This window comes from Puma concolor, chromosome B1 (genome assembly GCF_028749965.1).
Source record: "Puma concolor isolate L17-30 chromosome B1, mPumCon1.1.hap2, whole genome shotgun sequence".
NCBI lineage: Eukaryota > Metazoa > Chordata > Mammalia > Carnivora > Felidae > Puma > Puma concolor.
Window position 1 is genome coordinate 169,753,793 of NC_141670.1, and position 21,200 is coordinate 169,774,992.

A 21,200-nucleotide genomic window follows, 5' to 3' on the forward strand; every position below is an offset into this window, starting at 1 on the left:
CATAGTCCAAAAAGAGCTTACCATTATTTCCAAAAATAAACTAGAGAAAAACTATTTGCTCTCAAATCATAATAATCAAACCATTAGCAGTTTCCACTGGAAAGCACAAGTGGGTAGTTAAGAGGCTATGTATGGTGGAGGGTGGGAAGAGCAACTTTATTGCTAACTTCTGTTTTGAAATTATATAGGTAATCTTCAGGTTTAGGAGAAAACAGAAGAGCAAATATCATTTTTTTGTTGAATTTTTCCTTAAGGAAAATATAGAAATTATATTAATATATTTAGGGTTCAGTAATAAATATATTTCCCTTTTAAAAATATCTAAGAAGAGGAATGAGTAATTTTACTAATATTTATTAATTTAATAACTAAGAAAATTTGAAGGCATTAAATAAATTAGATCTGTAGTCCTCTGATTGGGGCTTAAAATAATTGAAGCTATAAGAGATGAATCTCCATTTCCATTTCCATAATTAAGCATTGGAGGAGAGGTGCTAGTTATAAGAAGTTTTGTATCTGATAGACAGGTGTTAGGGACTAGAAATGTAAGAGAAGGGGAAATTGCAATTGCTAAAAGAACACCTTTCAGGGAGTAGATTGCTATGATGTACATTTAGATGATGCCTTGAGACCTACCTTCAACACTCTTGACTTCCCTCTTAAAAACGAGAACAAAGCACAATGAGAACACAGGGGCCCTATGCAATGAAATCATATCCCGCATCTGCCAGCCACATATGTCCTGAAGAAGAAGCTTCCCATAGTGGGAGATACACCTCCTTTAAACCCAAGAATGGGAGGTTCAAGGATGGATTAATAATACATTTACTTTTCCTTTAAAAAAATAGGCCTCTTTATTTTTCTGTGCTGTGATTTTAAGATTGCTTAATTCAGTGGAAATAAGCAGGTGTATTGGAAAGTGTTGAATTAAGCTGTTAAAAGTAAGCCAGTCTAGAAGTCATCTGCAACAGTTTACAAATACATTTCTCTCCTCTGAAAATCTTTGCCCTAGAGGTAAATCATTTTTATCCGTATTTTTTAGATACTACACACACACACACACACACACACACACACACACACACACACTCCAGAGAATGCCCAATAACTATTATTTCATAGGCAAGTGTCTGAAAAATAAGGAAATAACATACAACTCTTTCTGGCACAGCAATGAGAAAGTTGGTTCCTGGTACAACAAGTAGACACCATAAGTTGCCATTTTTTAAGGTACCAAAACCCTGTGTAGGCTGAACTGTTTGTTGTGACATTCAGAGAAGAGCTGGGGCTTGATATTTTCATTGCAGAGATAATTTTTGTATGCTGTTTTCTGCAAACTTGTTTTCCAAAAGCAGACACAGAGAAGGAGTCTGGCATGCAGGATAACTAGTAGAGCAGTTGGAAAGCGAAGGGAGCAGGACTGAGCACAGTGAGTCACTGAATAGCACTGCAGTCCTAGCAAAGCTTTGGTTAATGCCGTGCAGAGCTCTAGAGTACATGCAGTCCACTCCTTGGTGGACCAAAATTGCAGGGCCTGTACACCCCACCATCAGTCATGTGATGGGGACTACCCTAAGAAAGCTATCCCTTCGGTGAGGCAGCATTCCACTGCTGAGGCAAACACTGAAGGAGCTAACAGTTGGAGGCTGTCTACTGACAGATGGAACAAGTCCTGCCTTGAGGGAGATCTGGCCAGTGCATTTCCATTTCACCACTGTCCTTATATTTATTTAAAAAATTTTTTTTAAATGTTTTTATTCATTTTTGAGAGATACGGAGAGACAGAGTGCTAGTGGGAGAGGGGTAGAGAGAGAGGGAGACACAGAATGTGAAGCGGGCTCCAGGCTCTGAGCTGTCAGCACAGAGCCTGACGTGGGGATTGAGCCCATGAACTGTGAGATCATGACCTGAGCCAAAGTCAGCCCCTTACCTGACTGCACCCCTGTCCTTCTATTTATTAATTGCATTTGTTCTTCAGTAGGAATTGGAATTCAGAAGACACTTCTAGCTATTTTTTTTTTATCTTCAAGTTCAGAATCATTTAATTTATTGGACCCAAATGAAAAATAAGGATATCTAATCTCAGAGCCTATGGGATGTTTAAATTTCAGCGTTATTCCCCCTTATAATCTACATACATAAATTAATTTATATATTATTCAATTCCAACCAAATGAGGCTTTTAAGTGTACCTATGACATTTGGAAACAAGTTTAATTTTACTATATAGCTTCTCTGAGCCAACTTGTGGCTTCATATGGTTTCACTGAATCTACTCTTGGCTTTGAAGCCTAGATTTGATTTATCAGGCCTGTCAATTCCAAGATATATCTTTCTTTTTAAAAATGGTTCTGTCTTGAATGATGTGTAGATGATGATTTACTTGATAATATGATCAGCCATAGCCATTGTTGATGCTAACTCTACAGAATTCTGTGTACTGAGGCTTAGGCAGATTTGGCTTATCCCCTTCAAAATTCTGGTATAACATAAAGAGTCTATGCTCACTGGCTCTCAGTAATTGTGAAACCAACAATGGACTGTAAGGTCACCCACTGAAAATAGCCAAAGGGCCTGGATACCATCTTTTAATGGCCTTTTTATCAGAATGTACTTTGATCAAGTAGTTTCAACATAAAATGGGTTTGTGCATGACTTTAACAAGATGGCTATGTCTTCTCCCTTATTAAGTTTTTATTCTGGTCAAAAAAATTAGACTCTTTTGGTCATTGTCACACTCTACTGTGAAACTTACCCATTCGAGTGGGAGTTATTTCCAACTTTTCCAAACATCTGTCAGTGCACAGCAATACTCTGCCAGTTGTGATTTTGTGCATTTTATTATATTTTTAACTCTGGCAAGTCCATTCTAATTATCCCTGACTGATCAGACCTTGAAAAATTGACACTGTTATAACCCAGGAGCTAATTTATACACTATTGATTAGTGTAGTAATACACTTGGGATTTCTCCAACATCCCTAGTATCCCCATAATGATGTGATGCTTTATTTGAAAAATGAATATTCTTTACATACTTCATTCTCTAAAATATCTGGCCCTATTAAGTCTGTATTTTGGATATAAAATGCTTGAGGGCATTGGAAGGCTGGTAGATGACACCATTTTTTAATCAAATCGAAGATGTCATTGATTGTAACAAGAAAACTAATTTCATAGATGTTACTAAGTGAAAAAACTGCTGAAATGATGCACTTTGCCCGCTGAGAATCATCTTTTTCTCAATAGGTTTTAATTAATGAAGTTCTTTCCAGAAATTTTATATGCACAATCTTTGATTTATTGCTGCATATAGCAAACTCTTACAAGGATAGAGTAAAATAAGAGCAGTCTTATGATGACAAATGTATGAGCAGATACACTATGACTAGTCACAAGAGCAATAAAAGTTTCAGTAAATTGCAGAGTCAGCAAACCTAGAGTAATAATGGTTATTACAACATATTTATATGGGGCGCCTGGGTGGCTCAGTTGGTTGAGTGTCCAACTTCAGCTCAGGTCACAATCTTACATCCATGGGTTCGAGCCTTACATTGGGCTTTCTCCATCAGGTCTCTCTGCCCTTGGGTCTGTCAGCACAGGGCCCACTTTGGATTCTCTGTCTTCCTCTCTCTCTCTGCCCCTCCCGGGCTTGCACTCATATTCTCTCTTTCTCTCTCAAAATTAAATAAAAATTTAAAAAAAGAATTTACATTAGGGCAACACTACACAAATGTTGGGGTTCTCAGTCAAATAAAAAGCAAGTATATTTATTCTGGTGACAAAAATTGAGTATAGCTAGACAAAACATAGGGCTGAACACTTAAACGTCCAAAAGTTTCAAGAAAGAAGTACTGATACTAAGGAGAGCTCCAAAGAAGTTATTGCTTTCATTAAAAAACATCAACTCACCCTCTGAAAACAGAAAAGAGGAGAGAGAGAGAGAGAGAGAGAGAGAGAGAGAGAGAGACAGAGACAGGAAGAGCGCAGGGGGAGAGAGATAGAGTGAGAGAGAGACAGGGTCTTTATACTGTTTACAAACCAACATTATAAACCACGTTGTTTGTAATGACCTATAACTATTTTCAGTAAAACAGCTTCCTAGTGAGTAGAAATGTCTCTTCTTCTTCCACCCTGGAGTATTTGGTGTAAATGTCTAGTAAGAAACACACATTTGTCTATTTACAACTGCTTTCACGAAACTCAAGATGTTCAGAGACTTCATTGTACATGATCCTGGAATAGGTATGGTTCTGGCTTCATCATTCTTAGAATGATGCCCTGTCTCTTCAGTACCAGAGCCCTCACAAGAAGTGAGTAACTTATCCTCTGGGACAGGACCATATGCCAGTCTTTAAGGCTTATTATTGAGTTAGCCAATAGTTTAGAACCATGAACAAAAAATGTATAAGCAAAGAAATAGTTACCATATACACCAGGAGTAAGAGTCAGAGAAATAGCTCTGTATTTAACTATTAGGGCCATCATTGTGCACCTAGGCAAAAATGATTTGACCTCATGACAATTTAAAGAAAGCCAAAATTCTGTAATAACAAAGTAGATAATTTATCACAATGGGTTATATTTACCTATCACTATCTCATGAAAAGGAAATGTGTAAGGTAAATTTCATAAAGTATGTTATTTTACCTTAAATAAAATGGAAAAAGAAAAATATAAATATCAACATAATAATTGAGAAAAAAGAGGTTACAGTTTAAGACATATGTAGTTAAATCATCTGTCATGAACAACTGAAATCTTCTTTACTGTTCTTTTACAAAGATGTGCGTAAAAATCCTTCTGCCAAGCACTGAAGAGAAGTTAGAGCAAAATCATGGAAGCTAAATGAAAGGAGTAAACAGTCACTTTGGAGAATCACTTTTTATAACCTCTACACAACTAGTTTGTGTTTCCAGTTGTCATCATGGTTCGTGTTTTAATACTACCTTCTAGAAGTGTCATGCCATGCAGTTTGAGTAATGATGCACCCCCCCCCATACAGTCTTTAAAAAGAGGAACTAGAAAAAGAAAAGAAAATAGGCACTTTTTAAAAATGTATCCCTTCTCACAGAACTTCCCTTCTTTTTGATTTGTGTTCCAATATTCCCATATAAATAGGAAAAGTGAGTTATATTTTTCTATTATACTACTGTTTCCATCAAATTTTTCTGTATAGTATTTACTGCTTTGATATTGTTATTTTATCTCTGAGCATACAAAGGAGCAAATAAAATATGGCAATACATTATTTTAAAGCCAGCACTTACAAGGCTTTAAATGGAACACATCTCTTGTGGCAAAGGGGAAAGAACTGTCATAAGACAGTTTACATCTACTTTGCTCATTTTCTGTCCTAATTATGCCTGAAAATATTTGCACAATAAGTTAAAATACTCATAAGATTTTTATAATAAACCATCTTCATTATTTAATATTTTCTCTTTTTGCTAAACTGATGTCAGGTTTGACAAGTTGATGTACTTTCCAAAGTTACTGAAAGATAATTATATCCAGTAGGTTTTAAATCTTCATATGACAGGGATTCTATCTAATCTAAGCCAATATTTAAACCAATATATCCTTCCCTCTATTAGAGTTTATCAATATATAATAAACACAAGTTTACAGAGAAGGAAATATTGGTCAATCATAATGATGATGACAACAGTGTCATTATTTGAAAATAGTACACCTACTTTATTTATATTTAGCTATTTTTTAAATAAGGCTATTATACTTAAGATATTCTGAATTATTTGATGTGTTGTCTCTCCCATCCCCTATCCTGAACCTATTTATATCAAATCTAAAGAAACCTGTATACCAGCTACCTATGCTAACCCGTCTAAATCATCATTCGTAATCATAGGCAAAAAATGGAGTATCATTAGAGATGATTTGAGGACCTCTTTACACTAAAAAATAAATCCCAATGCGCACAAACACAATAACACAATCTAAACCAAAAGAGGCCATTTGGAGAATAAAATCAAACTTTCAAAAAAATTAAGTGAATTACTTACCTCAAACCTTAGCTTGTTGGCATGGTAACCAGGACTCTGTGTCTGTTTAGCTCTTAACCAATAGCTATATGCATGCATTCATCTCTATCACAACAGGCAGGCTGGTGCTCAGACAAGCAATTGACTGGGAGCACTACTGCCTGGAACATGTCATCTAGCAAGTAACAAGACTATTGCAGCTTAGGGAAAGTGACTCCTTAAACTACTTTCAGAGAAATGTGTGATAGGGAGCTTGCTTCTAAAGTATTGCTTGTAGACACAAAGCCCACATTTACTGATGGAAGTTTGTACTGACACTTAACCACTGTCTCTTCCACCTTAAGCAGCACATCACTGGCAAAGAAAATTCTTCCAGTAACTATGTCCAAAAGCACTGTACCATTGGCAGGAAAATTACTGACTTAGTCTGGGACAGGTTTCACAAATTAGCCAATGAGTTCATAGGTCTGTAAAAAATTCTTGGTTTTTCACATTTTTGTTGGGTGAACAGACTCTAGGTTTAACTCTCACTTCTAGAAAGTCTTGGTTGAATAAAGTAGTAAGTTGAAGTTCACATTCTCCATTTACATAGGTCCCACAGCTCTAACTAAATTCCATGTCCCTATGATTCCAACCTCACCACACACACCACCCTGGTCATGCATGTATTATACATACCCTCAGTATTGAGTGCCCAATGTACACTAACGTTAACACTCTTATTAGATAGATAGTCCTCCATAACTGCCTCCCTCAAATTTGAAAATGACTCGAATATAGATCTGCCAGAATTCCAGACCAATATTGAATGCTATACTTGCACCCCGTTCCCTCTAGCCACATCAGCCTCAGTCATGTCTGCTTAAAAGCCTCATGATTAATTGCTTTCTGTGGCAAAGGTTTGCAGAGCCAGTGAACCAAATGGCGCAATATTACCCTCACCATAAGCACACAATAAGGACATGAAATGTAACTCTTACCATGTTGAGTTTCACATTATTGTAGTTCCTAAAAATGTTTATTCTGACCTTTCCACAATCAAAAGAAGTATATAATCCAGTTTGTAGATTGATACACCACTGGCTTCCAGGTTACTATTAGTAACCAGGTTGATACAGTGATTCTTGGAGGAGACCTGGCCAAGGCACAGCCAATGTTGAGGACTAGGCCCACTTGGATCATAGGTTTGCCCCAGTGTATTCTAATCATGCCTTCAAATATGGATAATGGATTGGAGGAGAGAGAGTGTGCTGGGCAGTTAAGAACATCGCTACCCCAGAGAAAGATAATGAGGAATGTGCTGTGTGTACCCTTACCCTTCCTTTGTGTCCTACAATATATCACACCCATAGAACTTTAGCTTCCATACTGAAGGACAATACAACTAGTTAGTTAGGTCGTCTTCATCTGTGATCAGGTCTGATTTTTCCATGTGCACCTGAAAAACTTTTACCTCACATCTCTGAAATTTAAAGTTTTATAAGAAACATAATTACAAATCTTGGTGCTATTCAAGTAAATACTGAAATCATGAAACTAGAAGAGGCCTAAGAAAAAAGTAGAAGATTATAAAAAGACTTTTTTTATATATTAGAAACATGACAAAAAATTTAAAATTTTTCTAGAGGTTAAAAAATGATAAAGTAAACATAAATGAAGCAAAATTACTGTCCTCTAAGACAGAACTGAGGAAATCACTCAGAAAGACTTAACTAGGTGTATTAGACTCTATAATGTAAGGACAAGGTTTTTGCCTGCTTCCTATTATATTCACAGAGCTTAGAGCTCAATATTTATTCAATAAACATTTATTAATATATTAATATGTTAATTAACCATTATGAAGCAAAAAAGCAAACATAATGTAAATTATTAAAGTAAGGAGAAAGGAGAATAAATATAGGAAAGACAACATCTGTCTAAGAAGAATCCTAGAAATAAGAATACAAACGGGAAAAGAAAAAATAAGTTAAAAAAAAATTTTTTTACATTTATTTATTTTTGATAGAGAGAGACAGAGCACAAGTGGGGAGGGGCAGAGAGAGAAGGAGACACAGAATCCAAAGTAGGCTCCAGGCTCTGAGCTGTCAGCACAGAGTTCCAAGCGGCTCGAACCCACAAACCGTGAGATCATGACCTGAGCCGAAGTCGGACGCTTAACCGACTGAGCCACCAAGTGCCCCTTAAATATGTATTTCTGAGCTGAAGAAAAATATAATCTGCAGAATGAAAGATCATCCTCTGTTACAAAATATGAATGAAGGGGCACCTGGCTGGCTCAATTGGTTGTGAGTGTCTGACTCTTGGTTTCAGTTCAGGTCATGATGCCAGTCAGGGTCCTCTGTTGGGCTCCAGTCTGAGTATGGAGCCTGCTTAAGATTCTCTCTCTGTTTCTCTGTCCCTCTTCCCTGCTCACACACTTGCTCTCAAATAAAACAAAAACGAACAAACAAACAAACAAAAAACAGGAAGTCAGAAGGTTCTGGAAAAAAAAAATTCCTTAAGGACAAGATGGATCCCACTCAACAATCTGTATAATTAAGATCTTGAATATTTTACCAATGTGACTAAACTTATGGGCATTTTGCTGCCAGTAAGAACAAAAAAAATGGAATTAGAAACTCTTTGGAGAACCATAAGCTATGTAAGAAACCCAAAGATCACATATTGAGCACACTAAAATATAATATGATTTTGAGCACTAAGACCTTGGAATTTGTCTTTTGCTTGGCACAGTTTCAATTATGTAGGATTACATCCCCTATTTCAATGGGCCCATTCAATATTTGGATTACAATAATATTTATAAGCTTAATACTATAATAAATAATTTAAATAATATTTATGCATAACATCAATCACATTTACATAATGTTAATATTTTATGAGGTTGATACATTTTCAATTTTTTAATTTTTTTGTAATGTTTATTTATTTTTGAGAGAGAGATAGAGACAGAACATGAATGAGGGGACGGGAGGAAGCAGAGAGAGATGAAGACATAGAATTCAAAGCAGGCTCCAGGCTCTGAGCTGTCAGCACAGAGCCTGATACAGGGCTCAAACTCACAAACCATGAGATCATGACCTGAGCCAAAGTCAGATGCCTAACTGACTGAGCCACCCAGGTGTCCCTGGTTTCAATTTTTAAAATCAACCAATAGTGAAAACACAGGCAAGAACATGAAACTTGAAAGACTGAAACAAAATATGACTTGGCAAATCAAACAATGCTATGTGACAGAATTAAGAAAACACAAAGGTACAGAGAATTAGGAAAAATATAAGTATACTACTTTATCATATGTAGTATGAGGTCAATGCGTACTTTTAAATTACATGATTCAAGGAATATTTGTTGAAGAATATTAAAGTCATGGATACAATACTAGAGAAGTTATAAATATTGTAAATAATAATTTGGTACTAGAAAGAAGAAAGGTGGAAGTTAACATGATAATCTAAACTTAGTAGATATTGACTGAAGTTGATAAATCAAGAAACAGAAATAAATACATATAATTTAGAGAAACAGTGATAACCACACATGAAGTGAAAACATTCTTTAAAGTACTCACAACTGCAGATTACAGCTAGAAGTGAAGACAGATGAAGGAAGAAACTTTAATTTTAAAATTTCCTTTCAAACCATCTTAAGATACAGATATATATCTCCATATATGCATATATATGGAGAAAGTGTTTCCTCTTATTGTTTCCTTTCTACAAGAAACCCTGATTTCTTTCATTCTCCCCACCCATATCATCAACCAGTTCTTCTCTTCCTCTTGGTTTTATCCTCTAAGTATTATTCTACCTTATATTTTATAGCATTCTCAAAGTTTCAATGCACATTCATTCTCTCAGTTAACCTACTAAATTATTAAACCCATTCTAAAATTGCTGAAACTTTGTTTCAGATCAGTTAAATAAGTTCCTCCGATCATTTCAAAAACTGTGTCAGAAACTGATAGGCACAGGGAATTCAATGGCCAGGGACATAGATAGTTGAGTGGGAGTGTGCAATGTTAATGACACAAATTAATATACAATTAAAAAAGGAGATAAGTGATCCAAAGGAAAGCAACAGGATTTCAAGAAACTCACAGAAATTAATCTGTTCTAAGTGAGATGAGTAAAAGTTAAAAAGCAAGTAAAGGAGAGGTGCTTTAGAGAGAAAGATACAATGGACAACAGTTCTGAGAGATGAAGCATTGTCTAGTAAATGAAATACGGCTGTAGTGCCTAGAGGATATAGCATAAGAGGAACAGTAACAGAAGATGAAATTAGAGAAATAAGAGAGCCAGACTATGCAGGATCTGTAGGCTGTGTTAAAGACTGCTGTCTTTATCCTAAGGACAATGAGAAAACATTTAAAGGACAAGGAGACATAATTTCATCGTTTTTGCATTTGAATCTAAAGATTCTGGCTACATTATGGAGGGCCGGAGGGCCAGGGTATCTGTGTAGATATTCAGTCTCCAAGTCCAGTGCTCTTTCTATTAGAACCATTTCTTGAGAGATATCTTCCTATTAAAAAATAAATCAGTTATTTGGATATTTTTCTTTTAGCACAACTTCTAGCAAAATTTGAAGAGCTCAACACCATTATCATTGTTACATATTGCCTGGAACACTACCTTATACTCAAAAGAAGATCAATAAATGCTAGGTGAATAAATGAATATATTGCTTCTCTATAATTTTTTAATATTTACTTATTTTAGAAAGAGAGAGAGAGGCAGAGACTGAGTGTGAGTGGAGGAAGGGCAAAGAGAAAGGGAGACACAGAATCAAAAGCAGGCTCTAGGCTCTGAGCTGTCAGCACAGAACCTGATGCAGGGCTCGAACTCACAAACCGTGAGATCATGACCTGAGCTGAAGTCAGACGCTTAACCAGCTGAATTAGCCAGGTGCTCCGCTTCTATATAATTTTTAAAAAATCACTATGCCAAAAGATGACTTCCGTATATCTCTTTGACTTATATTTCCCTTCCATGGAATATCAGTTATTTTTCTTTGCCTTTCTCCTCTCCCACACAAGGAAAATGTATCTTAGATATTGTCAACCCACAATAGTGAAGAGATTTCTGTAAAACACAGAGAAATAGTTTAGGAAAGTGGGAGGAAAAGAAAGGAATTCTGAATTCTCAAATGGTCATTTAATCCAAAAAGGACTTATGTGATTCAAAGGGTTATGTGAACTCTGTATGGGGGGTGATGAGGTGAAAGAAGAGAAGCAAAATACTACAGGTATGAGGAAGTAGTAACAAGGGAGCATGGAATGAAATAAGTTAACAAGCAGGACACATAAGACACAAACACACAGACACATCCAAGGCCCACACAGATAATAAAACATGAAAACAAGTATGTACATGTTTTCATGTCCAAAAGTATTTATACAAATCTGCACATACACAAACCCTGATATCAGCAGTCAGAACACAGTTACTACACATGTGAAACATCCAAGCACCTAGCTGGATACAGAAGAAAGCTGATATTCCCTATGAAAATTCGTATGTATACCTGTGTGTGCCTGAGTGTTTCAGGCACACTGTTTATGGCAAACAGTGTGTTTGTTAGTTTATGGCAAAACTCAACACAAGTGAACGACAGGGGCATCTTTTTATTTCTACTTAGAGTATACTGAAATCCCATCGTCAAATGAAATATGGTCCAGTAGCCTTTGCCATGTTAGCACCTGATTCATCATGTTACATGTGACTCATTTATAAGGAATGTAGTATACCATTCTACATATATTCCTTATACTACATATAAAGAATGTAGTATAAGGATGTAGATACCAATTAATCATTTCAGGAAAAAAAAGAAAAAAAAAAAACAAAACCTCAACACGTTAATTTGGAGGGAAAATGTTTCTAAAGCACCTTACATAAATACTCTGATATTTGCTTCTCAGCTGATGGTGTCTTGACCACCCACACACACTTAACAGTGTGCCAGAAACTATTATCCTTGTTTTTACCTTCCCACACATAATTCTATCCCTTCTTCCCCTAAGCTTGTTTTTCAGGTTGTAAAGTGATTGGAACACAATGTCTATTTCTATTAGTTTTGAAGACTAACTAATAATATATACTTCCAGCTGAGAAAATATATTTTAGAAGTTGGTGTTCATGGTTTATAATAATGAAAGCAAGAAGAAAAAGACCAGATCATTTGAAATGGATTTACATTAAAGAAAAAAAAATTTTTACAAAAGAAATACCTTGTACACATTAGTATGTGGGAATCTTTCAGCATATGAAAGACTCATAAATTCACCAATATTATTATTATATCAATAGTATACAAGAGACATATTTTGACTTTTATATGTACAGGACTAAACCATGAATCTAAAATGCTAACTAAATCAACAATTCTTCTATGAACAGAACTCCTATTAGTAATAAGCCAAGATTTGTAAGGAATGTAGTCTTTTAGCACCCAGCCTGTGATGGCAGGCCCTCACAAAAGAAGAGGTAAAAGGTGTCTCTAGGGCAGGTTTTAAACTCCCTTTCAGGGATCACATGTCTCCCTGAGCAAAATGATTCAGTTGCCTGAGACACTAAGCAACTACAACGAAAAAGGGCTTTCTGTTTTTTGGTTTTTTTTTTTTTTTATCCATATAACACACTCATGCATTTTATCCTTGGACATGTGTGTGTGTGTGAAGATGTACCTATTAGGATTGTCTGATGGTGAAGGAAAACACAACTCTAATATACCTAAGAACACAGAAAATTCTGGAAGAACTGAACACTCAGGCTATGAAAAGAGCAAGAACCAGGAGAAGCAAGAGAAATTTATAGACAGTTTTCCTATGTGCTCGTTGGATGATTTAGACAGATGATCTTTTGAATCTGTATATTTCCATGCAGGGATAATACTGCTGGAAGTGACACATGCTTGTCCTTGGGCAGGTCACCTTTCTACTTTTGTAAACCTACGGGGAGGTGAGTTCAGGGAGCAGGTTACTACAGGATCCAGAAGAGGCATCTCTCCATTGGAAGGGAGAGAAATACCAAAACAGAGAGGCTAGAGACAGAAACATGCTGTGCACACAAGCCAGCCTCCAAAATAGCCCATAAAAAACTTCATACCTTTGAATAATCTCCTGTATGTGAATCAGGACTGATCTCTGAGACCAGGAGAATACAGCAGAAGTGAAGAAGTTTTGTGACTTCCAAGTTAAGGCCACAAAAGTCATTGGAACTTCTGTACTGATCTCTTATTTACTCCAGAAAAAGCCAGCTTCTGTGTCAGAAGGACACTCAAGTAGAGAGCCCTATGGAGCGGAGGGCCCCATGTGAAGAGGGACTGAGATCTCCCTTCAACAGTCAGCACCAACTTGGATCCTTGGAAATGGATCCTCCAGATCCAGTCAAGGCTTCATATGACTTCTATCCCAGTTAACATGTGACTGCAGTCTAGTAAGAGGCCTGAATCACAATCTGCCTGGTGAGACTGTTCCAAATTCCTGACCCACAAAAATGGTGAGAGACAATAAATAATTATTATTGCTTTAAGCCACTAGAATTTGAGGTAATTAGTCATAGAGTGATAGATAACTAATAAAGTGACTTTCAGCCACTAAAGAGAAACATAAATTTGAGAGGTTTATGAACAAGTCAAATCAACAGAAATCAGAGCATAGACTTAATCAACTAGTGTTTATTAATTACCTATAAAGTGGTGAGGAGATATTATATAATAACTGATGGTATGATATTTGGAACTAGAAGACTTATGTTAGTATCCTAACTGCTCCACTGTGTGACCGCAAATTACTGACCTCTTTGGCAAATAATACCATTTTCTCTAATTTGTAGAATGGATATGCTAAAAATTATATTTAATTTAAAGGTTGATTGTGAATATAATATGACATGATCCAATAAAAGACCTAGAACTTTGGTAGGCATATAATAATGTCTATGCTGTGTAATATATTATATATTATGCATATTACGTATATACCTTCATATATATTACATATATACCTATATATATGTCTATACACACATATAGGCACTGACATACATTCATATAATCTTTTAATTCTTAAAGCAACCTTATGAACTATGTACCATTATATTGTCCATTTTACAGAGAAAGAAACTAAAAAAAAAAAAAAAAAAGCACAGACAGTAAAGTGTAGAGCCTTGCTTCAAATCCATAGAGTTTGTTATCAGAGTTTGCACTCTTAATTATTATGATATAGAAACTTCTAATTAATTAGGATATGCTCCACAAATACTTGATATTATTGAGAAATGTTCTAGTTTATGTTGGAAGTAATACATCTATCATCTTTTTTTTTCTTATTGAGGTGACATTTTAGATGAGAAAATGAGATAATAAGAAAATCAAATATTTTTTAGGAATATTTTGTTTTATAGAAAAAGTAATGTTTCATTATGAAGAATTAAGTTAATATTTATAAAATGGTCTCTAAGAACTAGTAATGGGACAATGCCTCCAGATAAACACATTCTTGATAGAATAATTATGTATATACATTTGAGGGCTCTGATATAATGTACACAAAATATAAGTGTGTTTGAGAGTTTTTGACTTTTCCCTCATTGTTAGATTGTCAGCCAGCATTTCTCATTGTTTTCCATGTATAGTCTCAGAAGTCCCCTTAATCTGCCTGTCTGTACTCCTAATTGGCTTTGAATTGAGAAAATAAATGACTATTTATAGTACATTAAGTTGAACAGTATACTCAAAAATTCATATCTACTCAGACCTCAGAATATAATCTTATTTGGAAATAAGGCCTCTGTAGATGCAATTAGTTAAGGTAAAATGAGATCATACAGGACTAGGGTGCACCCTAAATCCAATGACTGGTGATCCTGTAAGAAGAGGAGGGAACACACAGAGACCTGCAGAAAAGAAGGCTATGTAAATACAGAGGCAAAGATTGGAGTGATGAAGCTACAAGCAAAGGAAAGCCAAAGATTTCTGGGAGCCACCAGACATAGAAAAAGCAGAAGATTGTTCCCTACAGCATTCCTAGAGAGCATGGCACTGCCGACACCAGGATATCGGACTTCTAGACTCCAGAACTGAGAAAATAAATTTGTTATTTAAAGTCATCAGACACAGCAGAGCCAAGGTCCCAATGACAGCGCGTGCTGGAGCTCTCCACCTTCCCGCGCCCGCCAGCCGGAGGCGCCCTCGACCTACATCCACAACCTCCTGGCAGAGGTCACGTGTCAGGACGCGGCTGTCCTGGCCTAAAAGGACTCGCCCCCCATCTGGGTCGCCATCCCCGATAAAACCTTAGTCAATAACATGCCAGCTGAGTTTGGTGTCCTGCTTTGCAAAGACCCGTCAAGGTTTTTTTCGTGAATGGGCGGACAGTTGGGGACCAAAAATATTCTTTCATCTGGGACTAACTGTTGCAGGAAGGGGAATTTACCGTGGATCTTCGACCAAGAGCACCCTCAGAGCTCCCACTTTCAACATCACTGTCGGCAGGACTGCCAAGATGCTAGTACCACTGATGGGCAAAGTGTATGTCCACGGCGGTATGATCAACACCGAATGTTATGCAGTGGCCTCCCACTTGCAGCGTTCCCAGTACTGACCTCCTCTGTCTCTTTCCCCCACTATTCTTCACTGCTTTTGCGTGCCTCTCCTTCCCATACACATACATAACACCATTTTTATTTTGGGACATAACCCCACACTTCTTATTGCTGACAAAACCACATGGGCTAGGGGCTGGGACTGGATGGACAGACACCTCTCCCTACCCATACCTGCGTGTTATTGGAAAACTGTTGGTTTTGTGTGTGTGTGCGTGTGTGTGTGTGTGTGTGTGTGTGTGTGTGTGTGTGCGCGCGCGCGCCCGCGCGCGCGCGCGGGGAGGGGGGGAGGGGGGTTCTGAATAAAAAACATTCTACTGAAAAATAAATAAAGTTATCAAATTAAGTGGTTATTTATTAAGGCAGTCCTAGGAAATAGATATGCCAACATTATAGAAATTGTATTAAAAGGGGTTATTAAAATGCAGGAGGGTACCTCTCTATCTCTCTGAATGTGGGTATAAACACTTCTTAGGGAAAGCATGCATGTCTGGGGATTTGGAAAACTATTTCAGGAGCCTCTATTATTTATTCTGGGTTCCAACTTCAGAAGCAACAGACTGAAATTGTTGTCAGGAGAGCAAGAGAGACTTAGAAACCAAGGATACCTGCTTTGACAGGTAATAACATAACTAGTCCCTGAGATCTCTTAAATTGTAAGAGAAAATAAATGTGTGATTCTGCCTGAGAATCTCATTACTTGAACCACATACAGGTAATAATCCAAGGTCAGAAGCACAGCAGAGAGAATAGATTAGCCTCAGTTGGGGTCTCCAAGCATTATGCATCACACATGAGTCAAAGGTCCATGGAGCCCCTCTCTTCACTGGTGAATCATGTTTATCAGCAACAGCAGGTTAGATTACAGAAGTTACTGGTGTGCTCTTGGTAGCTGAAAAGGACACTCCACAGTTGAATGTATTTGGAACAAGCTGTTCCAAATCCTATTATTTGCACCTCACTGCTTATTATTGGAAACTTACAAAGAAGCAAAAAAGTCATTTCTATGGAGTTTGGATGTAATTTGACTTCCTTCTATAAAAATAACTAATGTTTCTTATTTCCTGAAATTCTTCAGTTGGCTTTTGATGATTCACAGAATATAATGTAACATGAGAACAAGAGTTTATTCCTCAGGCTTTGAGCAGAGAAAACCAGAGGAAGATGGCTATTGTTCAAATGATGTAACTTATGCAAAATGCCAGGAATACAGTGTAAGTACTCACTAAAAATTAGTTCCTTTCAGTTACCTTAAAACTCCTCCTTTTTTGATTTTTTAATTTTGTTTTTTAGTGTAACAATTAGAGAAAGATATATATATATATACATATATATATATATATATATATATATATATATATATATGTATATATATATATATCTCAAAGAGATACAGGACTCACCTAAAAGAGCTCCCAATGGCCAAAACTGGAACAATTTGAGCAACAAAATAAAGTAGTATTGGATTATAACACAAAGTATAAAATAAGTATCTCTGAGTTGATACTGATATAAATTACTGAATAAATAAATGGGTAAGAAGAGAATAATCTTCCATATAGAAGAATTTAAAATAATTTATATAGATAACTGTGCCCTCAAGAACTTGTGCCTCTGCCCTTCTGCTGAAGTGTAGGCTACACATAGTCACTTTCTTTCAGAGAATACAATATGGAAAGAGGCAGAAAAGTAACTTAGTGGAGAAGATGGACAAACACTATCTAGCCAGGTGATCAAGGTTAACATTAACCACAATAAATATGTTGATAGTATATAACCTAGATGTGATGTGATCTCTGTGGTCTCCTCCCAAACCCCATAACCCCAGTCTCAGTATTAGAAAAAAGATGAGGCTAACTCAAATTGAGGGACATCCTACAAAATACCTGACCAGTGTTCCTCAAAACTGTCAAGGTCATCAAAAGCAAGAAAAATTTGAAAAACCATCAGTTTACAGAGGCCTAAAGAGACAGGACAATTAAATGTTATATGGTATCCTGGATACAATGCTGGAACAGAAAAAAATATTGTCAGATATTAATAATAGGGGTAAGTGGATGTGAAGTATGTGGGAACTTTACTACCTTTGCATTTTTTCTGTAGATCTAAAACTACTCTCAAAATTTTTATATTTAAATTTTTATATATGCTTGGTCTCTATTCTTGGTTTCCTAGCTATAGCTAGCTAGCTCCCTCAGGAAGCTCACTCAGTTTAGCACCTAATTAAACCCCACAAAATCCCTATGAGATAGATTTTATCATTTTTACAGGTAATAAACTAGAAAAGCTTAAATAGCTTACCAAAAGACCTATCTGAAATGTTGCAGTGCTAGAAATGGAAGTCAGCTTAGTTCTAGAACTTACATTCTTAACCACTATCCTGTACTATCCCATCATATGACAGCATATATAGAAAATGTAAAATCATGTACATTTTTAGAACTGATAAATTATTTTAGGAAGTCATTGACTATATGTTCAAAATGGAATAATCTATTGTATTTCTATAAATTTGCACAATAAATTATTAGAAAATAAAAGTATTAATGAACATACTGTTTATAGTAGCATCCTAATTATGAGGAATAGAAAATCTAATAGCAGATGTGTAAGACCTCTACATAAAAAAAATAATAATAAAATAAAATAAATAAAATAATTTAAAAAATTAAAAAAATAAAACAGGGGCACCGGGTTAGCCCAGTCAGTTAAGCATCTGACTCTTGATTTTGGCTTACATCATGATCTCATGGTCATTTAGATTGAGCCCCATGTCGGGCTCTGCACTCACAGTGTGGAGCCTGCTTGGGATTCTCCTCTCTCTCTCTCTCTCTCTCTCTCTCTCTCTCTCTCTCTCTCTCCCCACCCCCCCCCAGGATTGTGTGCTCTCTCTCCTTCTCTCTTTCAAAATAAATAAATAAACAAAAAAAATAAAACATTATTGAGAGAAATTAAAGAAGATCTAGATAAATGTAGCTATATAGCATGTTTATTCATGATACTATGAAGATAATTTGATATTATAAAGATTAATTCTCCTCAAAATTCTAAAGAATCAATACAATGATAACAGAGTGGGTGTATGTGTGTGTAACTTTATCAATTATTCTAAAATTCAAGTTGAATCCAATGGACTTATAATAGTCAAGATACTACTCAAGATAGAAGAAGAAGGGGAAATATTTGTTTTAACCCTTGATATATTTATTGTAAAGCAACATTTAATTAATACAGTGTGATATTAATTCCTAAATATACAAACAGACATGGAAATTGATTTAAAAAGAGCCCAGAAAGGGATCTATGCATATATGGACATTTATTTTAAAATAAAGGTAGCATTGCAGAACAATGCAAGAACAGCAGCCTTTTCAATACATAGCCATGAAACAACTGGATAAAATATGGGGGGGAAATATATATATATATTCACTACTATTTCTACTTCATATCACATATAATCAAAATTTCCTGGCATATAGATGTAAAAGGCAAAACCACGAATTTTCAAAATATGATACAAAATAATTTATCTTCATGACCTTGGAATAGGAAAACGTTTCTTAAACAAGGCACCAAAGCACTGCACATAAGAAAGAGATTTAAAAATTGTGCTACATAAAAATTAAGAAGTTTGATTTTTCAAAAGATATCATCAAGGGGTGCCTGGATGGCTCAGTTGCTTAGGCATCTGACTGTAGCTCAGGTCATGATCTCCCAGTTCATGATTTCAAGCCCCACATCGGGCTCTGTGCTGACAGCTCAGAGCCTGGAGCATGCTTTGGATTCTGTGTCTCTGTGTCTCCCTTTCTCTCTGCCCCTCCCCTACTCGTGCTCTCTCTAAAATGAATAAGTGTTAAAAAAAAAAAAAAAAGAAGATATCATTAAGAGAGCCAAAAGCAAGCCAATGTACAGAAAAAGATATAGAACACATATGGGAATATATAAAGAACTCCTACAAATCCAAAAGTAAAAGCTAGCCAATCAAAAGGGAAAGGAAACAAGAGTGGAATGGGCATTTCTTAGAGAAGATAGCCTCATGGCCAATAAATATATGAAAATGTTTTCAATCTTAGATGAAATCAGGGAAATGCAAATTAAAATCACAAAGAGATACTACTAGAAACCCACGAATAACTAAAATTAAGATCTTACAACCATCTTGTGCTAGCAAGAATGTAGAGCAATAGGAACTAACATACATTGCTGGTGAGATAATAAACTGGGACAACAACTTTGGAAACAGTTTGGAATCAGCATCTAAAATTGAACATATGCACACACTATAATAAGAATCCTACTGCAAGGTATGTATCCAAGAAAAATGTGTGCACATGTGCAGCAAAAGACATCTACAAATATGCATACTGGTTATAAACACCTCAAACTGGAAAGAGCCCAAATATCTATCAGCATTAAAATGAATAACAAATTGTAGAATACTCAAACAATGAAAATGAACCAACTCTATGTACATCAACAACAGGAGTGTGTCTCACAAACAGAACATTGAGCAAAAGAAGCCAGAAAAAAAATGGAACACTCACTGCGTGGTTTGATTTATATGAAGTTCTATAACAGGTAAAACTATAGTATAATGATTAGAGATCTGTGCTCCAATGGAAAAAATTACAAAGAAAAGAAAGCATATATCACGAAAGTTAAGGAGAGCCTACTCTGGGGGCAAGGATGGAGATCCAGGCTGTAGTAATTGGTAGTAGACATGATTTCCTGGTTCTTCATTTTGTACTTTATAGTATTTCATTGAAGTGTATATTTTTGTCTTATGGTCTTCTCAACAAAATATTTTAAAATATAAATTATTTTATTCTTTCATTTAAATATATTTTATTTCTTAATTTAAGAATTTTATAAGAATAAGGCATACTACAATGTTGTTATGTTCCCATTCCTGTCACAGGCTACACAACATGAGACCTTTAGGATCCCATCCCCAGATATACCTAACTTGCAAAATATTGAATCAAAATGAAAGTAAACTAGAATTTTATACTAGAAAAGAGATAGATTTACCAAGGATGACTAGAACTTTAATTACAAATTACACATGACTTCCAATAAAATCTTCCCCAAAAAGGCAAGACTATAATCACTCTCACTACTATACCATGTCCCCATTGTGCTATTAGACAGGATGGTAATTAGCATGGTCACAACTATAACTGTCAAGCATGAAAGCAATGCTGAATGTGTTTCTCACCCAGCTGCTATCAGCATGGGGTAGAAGAATTGAAAACATTGCCAAGAAATCAATCTCTTCCATCGAAACTGAGCCGACTCTGAGCAGTAGTTCAGTAGTTTCATAAGAACAAATAAAACCTCAACTAACTAATCATTGCCCAGAAAATTAACACAGAACTCAATACAGAAGCCTCTATTCCATACTTTACCCATGGTTTATGTGCAGGTGTTTTAAATGCCTGCCAAGAAAATATGTAAGGTGTTTCAGGAAGCAGAAAAGAAGTAAATAGCATATTCCTGAGTATATGAAGGGAATATGTTAACTGTCAAAACTAGTTACAATTAGGAAAATCCCTTTACTTGCAAGATTTTTTTTCTT

At 35.8% G+C, this 21,200-nt stretch overlaps 1 pseudogene; it reads left to right on the forward strand.

The window, feature by feature from the left end:
* The first annotated feature begins 12,693 nt into the window (after nucleotides 1–12,693).
* Nucleotides 12,694–15,618, forward strand: LOC112858683 (profilin-1 pseudogene; annotated as a pseudogene).
* Nucleotides 15,619–21,200: the final 5,582 nt, after the last annotated feature.